Source organism: Ostrinia furnacalis, unplaced genomic scaffold (assembly GCF_004193835.3).
Source record: "Ostrinia furnacalis isolate ACB-3 unplaced genomic scaffold, ASM419383v2 OfSCF1226, whole genome shotgun sequence".
NCBI classification, from domain to species: Eukaryota; Metazoa; Arthropoda; class Insecta; order Lepidoptera; family Crambidae; genus Ostrinia; species Ostrinia furnacalis.
Window position 1 is genome coordinate 230,396 of NW_021131465.1, and position 12,914 is coordinate 243,309.

The following is a 12,914-nucleotide window of genomic DNA, read 5'->3' on the forward strand; positions in this document are numbered from 1 at the left end:
TCCGCAGCCTATATTCAATTCTCATCTAGTTGGGTCAAAAAGTCAAGGTCAAAATCGTCTATCCGGCATCTTCCAAAATTATGCACCGCGGCAAATCTCATACTTCGACAGTTTTTAATATGTATGCTGTCGATTGTACCTTAGCTGGTTTTTGATGATTTAGTCTAGACGCAGACCACCGATTTTCAGTTGGCCGATAGTTGGGCCCGATTTTAATTTGTATGAAGAATCGGCCAAATCAAATCGGCGTAGTGTTTGCACTTCCATACATGCCCATACTGATCAACTGCCCGACTAAACTATCGGCCGACGAAAAATCGATGGTTTGTGCCTAGGCTTAAGCTTCTTTTTTCATTCCGTGACTCGTATTGTGTCCTTGATGAATATTAATTTTATCGACAATAATAAAGGTGACTTTGCAGCATGGATATTATTAAATTTAAATAACCTAAAATAAATGCTAATTTGTGTCTGTTGCACTTGTTAATATTACATAATTACTATAGCAGCCGCCCGCGACTTCGTACGCGTGGATCCCATTTTACCCTCTTGGGATTGAATTTTGTAAAATCCAGTCTTAGTGAGCACACGTTCTAAATTCCTTTTAGTAATCGCCCATGCAAAATTTGAGACTCCTTCTCCAATAGTGTCTGAGGTTTCGTGATGAGTGAGTCAGTCAGTGACCTTTCGATTTTATACATATAATATAGATTATCTTATTTATTAAATTAGAGTTTGGCAAAGATGAGTGAGTTTCTTCTGCAACTTATTTTCACCACAATCCGAACTTTGACAAACGTAAAAATCTGTAAGCTCCGTACAAAAATACCGGTTATCGTTAAAGTTACGGTCAAAGTTAGGTGGTGCAACTCAGCCTTAGTATTGTGTACCTGGCTTGTCAGGTCTGCCCTGCTGTCGTTCGTTGTGCAGCTTGATAGGTACTGATTCGCACTGACCCTAAGCCGTGGCTGTCAAAGCTTGTTATCAGCAAGTGCAGCACAGCACAGCACAAGTGGGTCAGCGCTTAGAAACTCGTCTTAAGTCTGTATCAAGCAAATAGTACTTACTTACATAACTCAATTTAAGTTATCGAGCAAATGTTCCAAGCAATCTTAAGAAATGAAGATTTTAAAAAATTCAACCACTTTTAAGGATACACCTAGGTTACAAACCTTAAATACCTCGTAGATACAATACCTAGTTATTAATTTCTGAAGATCGCTCTGAACAAAACACAATAGAGATTTCGTTGTAGGTACCAAAAGTTTGAAGGAACCGTAAAATATTTTATTACTCATTCATAATATTAATTAATATCACACTATTATAGTCAAAATATTCATTTACTCGTGCCAAAAATAAGTTAGCGGATATTCGATGAAATTATTTTTGTCCATATTAATCACTCTCTATTCGGAGTTTCGACGTGAAAATTCTTTGGATTACTCACTGCCATCAGTTCGGCTCTATTGATTCGGGGCTTTGTTCGATATATTTTATCTCCAAATATATTTTTGAGATTTTTCTAAACACATCAGTCGGGCTAGGATGCGCGCCATGATAAAATATTATGACGACATCTGTTTCTGTATGGGCTTATCAAGTAAAATCGATAAAATGGCGCGAAAAGCATAATAAAATATTATTATCACGGCGCGCATCCTAGACTTACAGGTGTGGGATTTATAATGATCATAGTATTTTGTATTTTGATCATTCGAAATAAAGGAGAGATTATTGTCTGCAATTGGACAACTAAATTCAAAATTATAAACTTTGTTGCAAAGTCATTCATTCGTTTTAATCTTTAAACAAGGCGTTTGGAGACTCGTGCAGCTGTGAGATAGTTATTTTATAGGTATCTATCTAGTTTGGCGAGATTAAAAACATAGACGAAGAACTTTTGACAGTCTGTTATTAATTTATATCAGCACTAATTGCTTTGGCCAAAATGCACAACGTAATGGGGTGGTTCAGGATTCCGATTTCCAGGTGAAGCTCGCTTTCGAGACCTCTCGTTCCAACCGCTGCAACTCCTGTGTAGCCAGGATCTCAAGCTTGACCGCCATTAAAACCCAACCAGTGAAGGTCAAGTTTGTTCCGGTGGAAAGTTAAACTGTCAATGGACCCACAACGAAATTAATCAGAAGAACATAGAAGGAGTTCGAAATTAAGGTTTGACTTCTCTCCATGAATCCCGTAAAGCTCGCTTCCATCAGGTGGCCAGAGCTTCCTCGTTGTGGAAAAGTTTACCCTTTTCGTACGGAATCCTAAAAACGTGTTTCCAAGAGGGACCTATAACTTACAAAGGTACATAAAGAACAAATTAATTTCCCAACAAATCTCCCGTATTATTTTCTGCGTCGGGGATTAAGGGGCAAGGCCAGAAGGTGATTGTGTTTGGATTCAATTAAAATGCTCTGATCCCACAATTTAATATTTCTACCATGTCGGGTCGCGCGCTCCCGGTATTTGCTTCTATCAAAACTATGCTATTCAAAAGAAGCAATTTGTTTTATTATTTATTTATTGCATAGCTTGTGAGCTGTTTTCCAAGGACTTAGTTCATTGTGTTCAGTTTTTTACAAAGCCCTAATAAATAACTTGTTACAAATTCCCCTTTGAATTTATTTATTTATTTATATTAGGTATATAATAATTCAGGTACACAAAGACAATACAAATTAGGCCAAGGAATTCTAACCTAAAGTGTGTGACAATGTAGCTAACAGTTCGTGAAGCAACGATGCTGGTATGAGCGAACGATAACATAACGCTTATTGCTCCATTAGAGATGGGTAACTCCAAATTTCACAAGCTCAGAGTTATTGAGAAAATTTCGAAAATTCTTTGCTTTTTAAACGACGACGACTATGAAGATGAATTTTGAAGTAATATCACTTGAAAGTGACTTCAAACATGGGTTCCATACAAACTTTATGGAGTAACTGCGCAATTTGCCCTGCGCTATTCAACAGAGGGCCAAGTGTGAGTTTAAAAATCAAACGCGCTCACTAATTTATTTTATTTTATTTATTTTATTTATTATTCATTATTGAGCAATTACATATTTGATCCAAATAGCGTCCTAAATCCTTTTTAGGTTTGTCTAGACACTATTGTTCTCTATACAAATATATATAATATAATAATAAGCGCGCCAAAAAGACATTAAGGCTGGGTTGCACCATCTTACTTTAACTTTGACAAACGTCAAAAATCTGTCAAAATCCATACAAAAAGCACCGGTTATCGTTATAGTTACGGTCAAAGTAAGGTGGTGCAACCCAGCCTAAATGTATGACGGATTGTACAACGCCCCTAGCGTGAAAAAATTAAANCGTTCAAAAACTAAAAATTTCATACATTTTTTAAACTTTGATGTAAACTCACACACACTCGGGCCTCTGAAGAGCGCGCCAGTAGCGCAGTGTTACCCATCCCTCTAGTTGAGGGGAATTTCATACAATATCTTTAACGCGTGTTGGGGAACCAACACTGACACGCTCGTAAGACTTTGTGGGGTACGTGGCAGTTGGTATCTATTGACGCATTAAAAATACATTATGTTTAATGCAGATAAGCATACATTCATTTACATATAGGTATTGTCAACGCATGGATCGACATGTTGGTTATACAGTGTGAGTCACGTTAAAGTGTACATATGAAAATAGATGAAATTAGACTTATGTTTATCGACAAAAAAGAGGTCAAAATTTTTTTGAGATTTTTTTTTTCTTCTTCTTCTTACATTCATCATCATCATCATTGCAAATGTTGTGATAGGGATAGAGACATGCGATTTTTGTTTTTACGAAGGTAATACGATAGAGAATAATACAAAGTAGTAAAAACCACCGGTTATAGGGGCATTTTTTGAAGAAATTTATCAAATAACCAAAAAAACACGAATTTAAAAGCAGATTTTTTTCAAAAAGTATCATTTTTTATTATTTATTGGCCTTTTTTGTGTATTTTATGTATTTTTTTAGTATCGACTGTTATCTAGCATTATTACTGTTTTTATTTTATCAGGATATACGGCTTAGTTTAAAATTTATTACGTTTTCTTTACAATAAGTAATTGGAAGAAAAAAAATTCTATAAAAAAATAAATAAAAAAACTCAAAAATTTTTTGACCTCTTTTTTGTCGATAAAAATAGGTCTAGTTTCATCTATTTTCATATGTACACTTTAACGTGACTCACACTGTATGCCTAGATAAAATTATAAACGTATGGATTGTGATGTTGGTACTTTATCTAAAAAAAAACAAATGAATGGATTATGTAAAACTACTGTAACAGTTTTAATAATATAGAATAGATTTAGGATTTAAATGAAATCGCGGATAAAAGCTAGAAACATCATCAGGCTGGTAGAAAAATTGAATTAAAGGAATTACAAAATGCACTCTACACCTCGCGGTATTGAGTTAATTGAACAAATTACAACAATAAATGTATACGTAAGTTGACATCGTAGATATAGCAGCAAAAAAACCTAAATCTATGGTTGATGACACACTGAATTCAACGCGGGGGAAGCCATGGGCAAACGTTTGTGTCTAAATGTCTAATAAAGAAATAGTGGTAAGCTACATCGAATCATAAAAAAGATAACTTAATCCTGAATTTAACCTCATGATATGAGATNGAAATTAAAATTTTCATACATTTTTTAAACTTTGATGTAAACTCACACTCAGGCCTCTGATGAGCGCGCCAGTAGCGCAGTTTTACCCATCCCTAGTTGAGGGGAATTTCATACAATATCTTTAACGCGTGTTGGGGAACCAACACTGACACGCTCGTAAGACTTTGTGGGGTACGTGGCAGTTGGTATCTATTGACGCATTAAAAATACATTATGTTTAATGCAGATAAGCATACATTCATTTACATATAGGTATTGACATGTTAGTTATATGCCTAGATAAAATTATAAACGTATGGATTGTGATGTTGGTACTTTAACTAAAAAAAAAACAGATGAATGGATTATGACAAAAATACTGTAACAGTTTTAATAATATAGAATAGATTTAGGATTTGAATGAAATGGCTGATACAAGCTAGGAACATCATCAGGCTGGTGGTAAATTAAATTAAAGGAATGACAAAATTGCACTCTATAATAACGTTGCGATATTCAGTTACATGAACATAATACAACGATAAATGTATAGATACTTAAGTTGACATCATAGATATACTCGTATGTGTCATAAACCGCATATTATCAGCTTTCCGCCCGCGATGAATTTTGTCTGTCACAGAAAAACTTTATCGCGCGCGTCCCTGTTTCAAAAACCGGGATAAAAACTATCCTATGTCCTTTCCCGGGACTCAAACTATCTCTAAAGTGGGGAAAGCCACGGACAAAAGTTAGTGTCTAATAAAGCTACATCGAATCATAAAAAGGATTACTTAATCCTGAATTTAACCTCATAATATGAGATGTGGGTCGATGTGAGATACGTGATCACAATATTTTTTGATATCTCTCTAAGGCGCGTATTTATAAACAGATCGCCATTATGTTTCCATAAATTGCATGCCCCAAACTATTGCATTGCTGAATTTTCTTTGTAGTTATTAGGAGACTAAAATATATTTTACCTGTCATAATACATAAAACATTAATTAAATGTCTACTTTAGGTAAGAAATGAACCCATTCGGTTTAATAAAGTCAAATACTTAATTAAAACTCTCAAAAATAATTGTATGTTGCGTTAATCAAAATGTTTTATTTATACTGTATTCTTTATTTACATACGTGCCTTCCTATCCTTGTACAATTACAATGATATGTGAATATCTTGGATATGTAAAAATGCGAGATTTGTGTATGAATGTGAGCCGAACATAAATCAATATCAATATCTTGAAGTCAGAGTTCGGTAAACTGATAAATGATTCAGCCGTTCCATACAAGATTATTTGTCTTGGCTAAGCCGAATGTAATAATAATTCACCGTAAAAGTTCAGGCAAAAAGTTTCCTTTGATGTGATAGAAATATAATTTTTANATTATTTTTATGATATTTTTGGTGTGAACTTAGTGGAAATATTTTAAATTCAACATAATTGAAGCTAGTTTTTTAGTTGTGGAAATCATTGGGGGAGGCCTATGTTCAGCAGTGGACGTCCTATCACTATGGCTGAAATGATGATGATGATTATGAAGCTAGTTTAAATACCGAAAATTACGTGGGTTTCTATTTAATAGGCTAAGAAACTACTGGTCCGATTTGAAAAATTCTTTCACCTCTAATGGTGAAAGAATTTTAATCCTACATTATTTCCTATGAACATAGGCGGTACGAAGTTCGCCAGGTCAGCTAGCTAGTTATAAAATTTACCTATTTAAGATCATCCACGGAGGTGGCCTTGCTCCAGCAGTGGACGGCATTTGTTTCAAACGAACGAACTTATGAAGATAGTGTCTAGCTAGCCCAACGAACTTTGTAAAGCTTAGGTATGCCCACCAGAAATAATGTAGCATTCTAATGGTGAAAGAAATTTACAATTAAATTTTAACGTAGATATAATTGGGTTAATGGGCCTATATTATGTACTTGTATGATCTTTAAACACCATAATAGCTTGATGTTTAGCTCAAACACGTGAGTAAACAAAGCCAGGTCATAATAATGAGGCATCTGTCGTAGTTTGCAGCTCTGTGCTAATGTTGACGAGGGTTTAATTAAAGCGTGCAGCTGCAATCCAATTCCGAAGTGGAAACAACATGATTGTTTAGAATCATCATGCAATCATGATCTGTAATTGGATCGGAATTCAGATTGTTCTGAATAAACCGATTTTAGATACTCCTCTCACTGTAAAGCAAAAAATAGGATTATTATTTATGGAAGCCATTCTTCGTGATGCAGAATAAATAGCTATGTAACTACTTATTATTTAAGTATTTTAATGTAATGATGTGAAAAAAGTGATGTATGTACCTTTGTGTGTCCAAAGGAATATGTGGATGCGTTACGCATCTTCTCATGTTGTCAGTTTTACAGCTCCTTTAGCACAACACCGCATAGCTTGCTCATACATCACACACACTTATTTGTAGGTTCTCATTCTCTCACCGCTGATTTTTCTCGCCATCTCTTGTGGAAAAGCGGCCTTAAATGAGCGAGCGAGCGTGATTATAATCTAACGTAGTTAAATTACAATCTAAATTTATATAACTTAAAGGTGACTGACTGACTGACTTACTGACATAGTGATCTATTATCGCACAGCCCAAACCACTGGACGGATCGGGCTGAAATTTGGCATGCAGGTAGATATTTTGACGTAGGCATCCGCTAAGAAAGGATTTTACGAAACTCCACACCTAAGGGTAAAACGGGATACACGCATACGAAGTCGCGAGCGACTGCTAGTCTAACCTATAGTTTAAAATCTGAACCGACGGAGTTCATAATTTCACGCTGACATATCCACTCCTGCAGTCGCAATTCAATGCAATTACCCCGCGGAAATGACGTCATCGCTTACGCCAGCGCCGCGCGTCGGATGAAATTAATTACACGAAGTAATCCCGGGACAGAGGAAACAAACATACTCGTACAGACATTTATTTTCTCATACAACATACTCGTTTATTGGTTCATAAAGTCTCCCACTACAATGATTATTTTTCTAATAATACTTCAGCATGTTAATACGATACGTTCCGGAAAAAATCGCGTTAACTGAAATTCGTGTATATCGAGGTTTATGATTAAACATAGTCAAAATTTAATACAAAAAATATGAATCAATAAATGTTAAAACAAGAGTCATTACACGACTGCCAGCCGAACTAAACACGACGGAACAAACGAAACGAACGAGAGAATCCCTGTAGAACCGAGTCGTAGGACGGGGAAGACCCAATTCTTCAATCAGAATGTTCAGAAGAAGCGAGGATTTCCGCGACCAAAGAGAAGTTAATGACTCTACATTACATTCTTTCGCGTAAGTAATGTGAGACATTTGAAATTATTAATTAATATTACACGAAATTTGAAATTCGCGTTATAGTGAAACCGCGCAAAACGGGGTCGCGTAAAGCGGGGTATTACTGTATAATGGTTTCAACCAAATGCTGTCCACTAATAAGTTTCCACATTGACCAGTCCTACGCTGCCCGCATCCAGGTGCTTCTCGCGACCTATCGTCAGTCTCAGATCGTCGGTCCACTGAGGCCTACCCACCTCTTCCGGCCCGTGGCCACCACTCGAGAACTTTTCTGCCCCAACGGCCATAATCTCTATGAGCTGAGCCTTTGTCCATGGACGCCATATGGCTTAAATGGACGGACTGTTCACTGTAATTAGAACAACGATTGGGAATAGATTCCTATGATAAAATTTTGCTCCCTGGTTAACAAAATTAATCATTTTAGTAATTGTTTTTAACGTGTGATGCCTGATGGAATCAGATTAATTAATCAGAGTAATCCCTGGTTTAATGCTCAGTCATTAAGTAATGGTTATGACATCCCGTTGCCTTACGTACTACGAAATGAGTTATAATATTCACGATCAATATACAGCTCATTTCGTGGCTATACCTAATTACCTATACTAAATATTCATTGATCGTCTCTTCCCACTAGAGCACTTTTTCTCTTGCCTTACTCTTGCCTGTAACAAAACAACGAGCCGCTCTAACTCTATGTAATGTCTATTGTCACGAACCAAACGTCCATACAATTTACCTGTATTGTAAACATTCGCAAGAACGTTACAATACATAGATAAATACTCACCTTAACAGAATCGTTTTTGTGGCAGTAGGCTTAGTCGCTCTAAGACTAGGCGCAGACCACCGATTTTTAGTTGGCTGATAGTTGGGCCCGATTTTAATTTGTATGAAGAATCGGCCAAATGAAATCTGCCTAGTCTGCGCCTAGGCTAAGGCGCTTAATATGATTTTGTCAAAAGTTAGAAGTGTTCTATAACTCAAGTAACGACTAATAAACTAATGTCTTACCGAATTCTCATAAGTTATGACTAAGTAGATTAAATTATTAAACAATTTAAGTCATATTCATTATTGAAGAGACGCGTAGGCGTAGGTTTATTTTGCAATTAGTATAATAAGTATACAGTGAAAATCTGTAAGCATCTTAGTTATTTACTGACGAAGAGAAAAATACAGATAAAAATTAATGTGGTCAAAGAATCTTACTAGTAACTTCATTATAAAAGAATAACTTGAAAAAATTGAACTGGCTACCCACGACTTTTCGCTTGCCAGGCGACTGCTCTTATGCACCGCCTTAGGCAGTTCGATTTTTTCAAGTTGTTTACTTACAATTTAGTTTGAGACGCGACTCTAATCGGTAAGACATTTTAGCAACTTCAGTTTACAAGTACATATAACTACCTGATTCATCATCATTTCAGCCACAAGACGTCCACTGCTGAACATAGGCCTCCCCAATGATTTCCACATCGCACAGCCTTCCACTACTTATGAGGTCATCGGTCCTTACCTGATTACTTAGAAGTAAATGTTTGCTTTCTAACTACGACTATTGAACTATGAATAGAGAATCTACCCACTTGAAAAGGTTCCCTCGGGTCTGCTTTAATCAACAGATTCTCTGTTATTGTTCAACAGAACTATGCTAGTTATCGCCGAAGAACTTTGAATACAAATCAACTGTACGTATCCTCTATGAATAATGATAATTGGCATTCTGTTTGTCTAAACGAACCGACTGTAGAGTTCGATTGCCGACAATATTGAGTCAACTTCAACTTGGAAGTGGAACTTCTAATGAAGAATTGAGAGCATATTCACAATCAATTGGAAGAAACGATACGTTATTTAACAGGATTATTTCTAAAGTATACAAGGTACCGAAAATAAGTACCTACCTACCATTAGGCAAGCTGGAAACATTGCATTTTCGAATAGATCCAGTGTATTCAGTACGGCTATCACGAAAAACTTTCGAGTTCGAATCGTTTGCGTATTCGAATCGCCATCAAAAGATTTAGTACGAAAACTACAACAGCACCTTGTGAACGTGTCGTATAAAAGTGAACTTAGTATGAGAAATGGTTGCACGAAACTTATTTTGAGAATCAAAATTGTCACGTTATTTTTTCATTCGAAGGTTGAGTATCGATTTTTCATTCATACTGTTTGATAGATCTCGTGACGCACTTTCAGAATCAAGTAATGCCTAGTATAGTTTAAAAATAATCGAGTTAATCACTTATCGTTTCTACCCTGTATAAATCGATTGATTTTTAACTGATTAATTACATATTTAATTTGTATTTTTTTTAATAGTGTAAGTATACATTACATGTACTTTTGGTGTACTTTTCTAGATAAATAAATATAACATAAATAATTCGTCACACCCAAAGTGGCCAAAAAGTTGACAACACAACCTTATTCCAATTGTAACAAAGACGTGTTACGAATTTTTTGGCTACTTTGGGTGTCACGAACTATATGACGCTGACTGTACCTACTTGCCGAACTAATTTGTGCCCTACAGGGCGCAAGGGCACCCCATTCATCTTTGAGCGTTGACAGTTGACAGGCAAGTGAATTATGTACTCTATGTCCAAAAACTTTACAATTTATCGTTCTTTCCATACAATTTATAAGTAGGTTCATAATGTGTATATAGAGTGTCTTAAAAATAACGCAAGAAGAAAACCTGAAAAAAAAATTGACAGCTAAAGGGGGTAATAAAAATGGGAGCGTTATACGATATAGCAACGTGCTTTTTCCCACAGATTCACCCGCGAGGAATTTACGTTGTTAAAGATATCGTTTTAAATTACAGTCAATATGTTTTTTTTTTTTAAAACCAAAATTGATCAAAATCCTTTCAGTAAGTAGTAGTTTTTGTGTGAAAGAGTGGCAAGCATCCACACTTAGCTAATGATTTATTTATTGATAACAACTACGTCTACCTGACTAAGGAACCCCATTAAGACAAGAACTACATGCCTGACGTCACGTCGGGCAAGACGGATGGTGTTCCCTCAGTTTCATTAGTAACGAAGCCCACTAATTACTTGCAAATCGCCGGTCACGGGGGAATTAATAAAAATATTGCGAGAGTTGGAACTAACATGGAATTCGTAGGTAAGTAATGGAACTCCATCACTACTTAGGCAAAGTATGTATGATCCGTAATAAGTTGTTGACTGATGACAGTGAGAACCTTTGTTTCTCTCCTGTCTTTTTCTAAAAGGGAAGAAATTTGTTGCTTACGATGTCAGTTGTACTTCTGCGAACTAGCTGGTGCTTTAGAAATAACCCTGTGTAGCTTTGATCATGAGCACCAAAGTAGTGGAATGTCGGGTATATTGGCTGCAATGGCAACACTCAACGACACAACTTTTTTTTTCTTTTTTCAGTCAAATGACGTCCACTGCTGGACAAAGGCCTCCCCCAAGGTTTTCCACAATGAACGGTCCTGCGCTGCCCGCATCCAGGCTCTTTCCGCGACCTTTACCAGATCGTCGGTCCACCAACGACACAACTAATTACATTAATTATCAGTCAGTCATAATATTGTTTTGCGTATCACTGTGTTCCATTGTCTAGAATAGATTAAGATGCAGATATGTACCTACTATCCTAGACTACATCTATCTTACTTAACACCAGGTGCGATTGCGGTTGCGATCAAATACCTGCCTAGTCATGCATTAAAAAAAATACAAAATATGAAGGTGGTACAAATGGCGGTCCAATATACCAGACTTTCCCTTATTCACAAATCTTTCATGTTGTTTGTAGGTAATGGATTTCTACTGGCTCCGGTTTCAAATTGGCAACTGGTAACGCTGCGGCTACACCCCTCGCGGTTTCAATTAGTTTCGTAGGTTCATTGCAGCACTAAATTGCAAGTAAATTACTGGGTACAGTAGATGGATAGATATTGGAAACGTTAATCAATGTTTATAGGTTCTACAGGGCTCTAGTATTTTTTTCACGTCTATTGTAACCCAAGCGTTATTTCGTAGTACCACAGATTACTTTTTTTTCTTTATTTTTTAGGATAAGACCATCGGCACTCGGCACTATCTAAACTGTCTATATTATCAATAGATCTATAAATAGATTTAGGCTCATTTTCGGGCTTATCATCTATAGTGGAGCTATTGATTAACTGTCAATAGTCCGGTACCTAATATAAATTAAACAATGATGAGATCATTAATTTTTAAATAAACAAAGTTAAATATTAGTGACTTGATTGATAGATGACTATCGAGACATCTAGCAATAGTGGGAATTATTAATCTGTTAGTACGTTTGGTTTTGAAGAGGATTTTTGTAAAGAAACATGGTATCACAGTTAAAGCTTGTCTCACACAATGTAAGGGCCGAAATAGGTCACGGCAAAAATGTGAGGGGAAGTTTCAAAGACAAATTCAGGTATAAAGGTACAATGAGAGAAACTCTCATGGCAGAAGGGACACGCAAAATAATGGTTGTTTCGGACCGCTTTATAGTATCGGCTATTGTGAACCATGGGTGAGGGGAAATATCTTTAACAAAATACTTTCTCGTTATTCTGACATTGAAAGTATTTTTTTCTGCAAAAAATATATCAAATATCAAGTTTTGAATAAGAAATGTTCGTGAAAGCTGATATCTTAGTATTTCATTCTTTTGTGTGATTAAAATGAAAAATATTTATTTAAAATGGTAAACCTAACTTAATAACATTGACGATCAGCCAAACCTTCAGTAGCTCTAAACGACTAACTTGTGAGAGTAACTAACATATTAGCATCTAAAACCTGCACTACATACGGTTTATTTTGGGAAACTGAAATAGGCAAAACGTGCATTTAAACTCAGAGAGCATGAATGAGTAAAATACTTGTTGGCTGGTATTAAAAAACGTATGGT

At 35.9% G+C, this 12,914-nt stretch overlaps 1 protein-coding gene across 1 annotated transcript in view; it reads left to right on the top strand.

Moving 5' to 3' along the window:
- The window catches only part of kcc (solute carrier family 12 member kcc), a 341,704-nt gene that overhangs the window by 64,674 nt on the left and 264,116 nt on the right, over window positions 1-12,914 (top strand). The window lies entirely within an intron of this gene.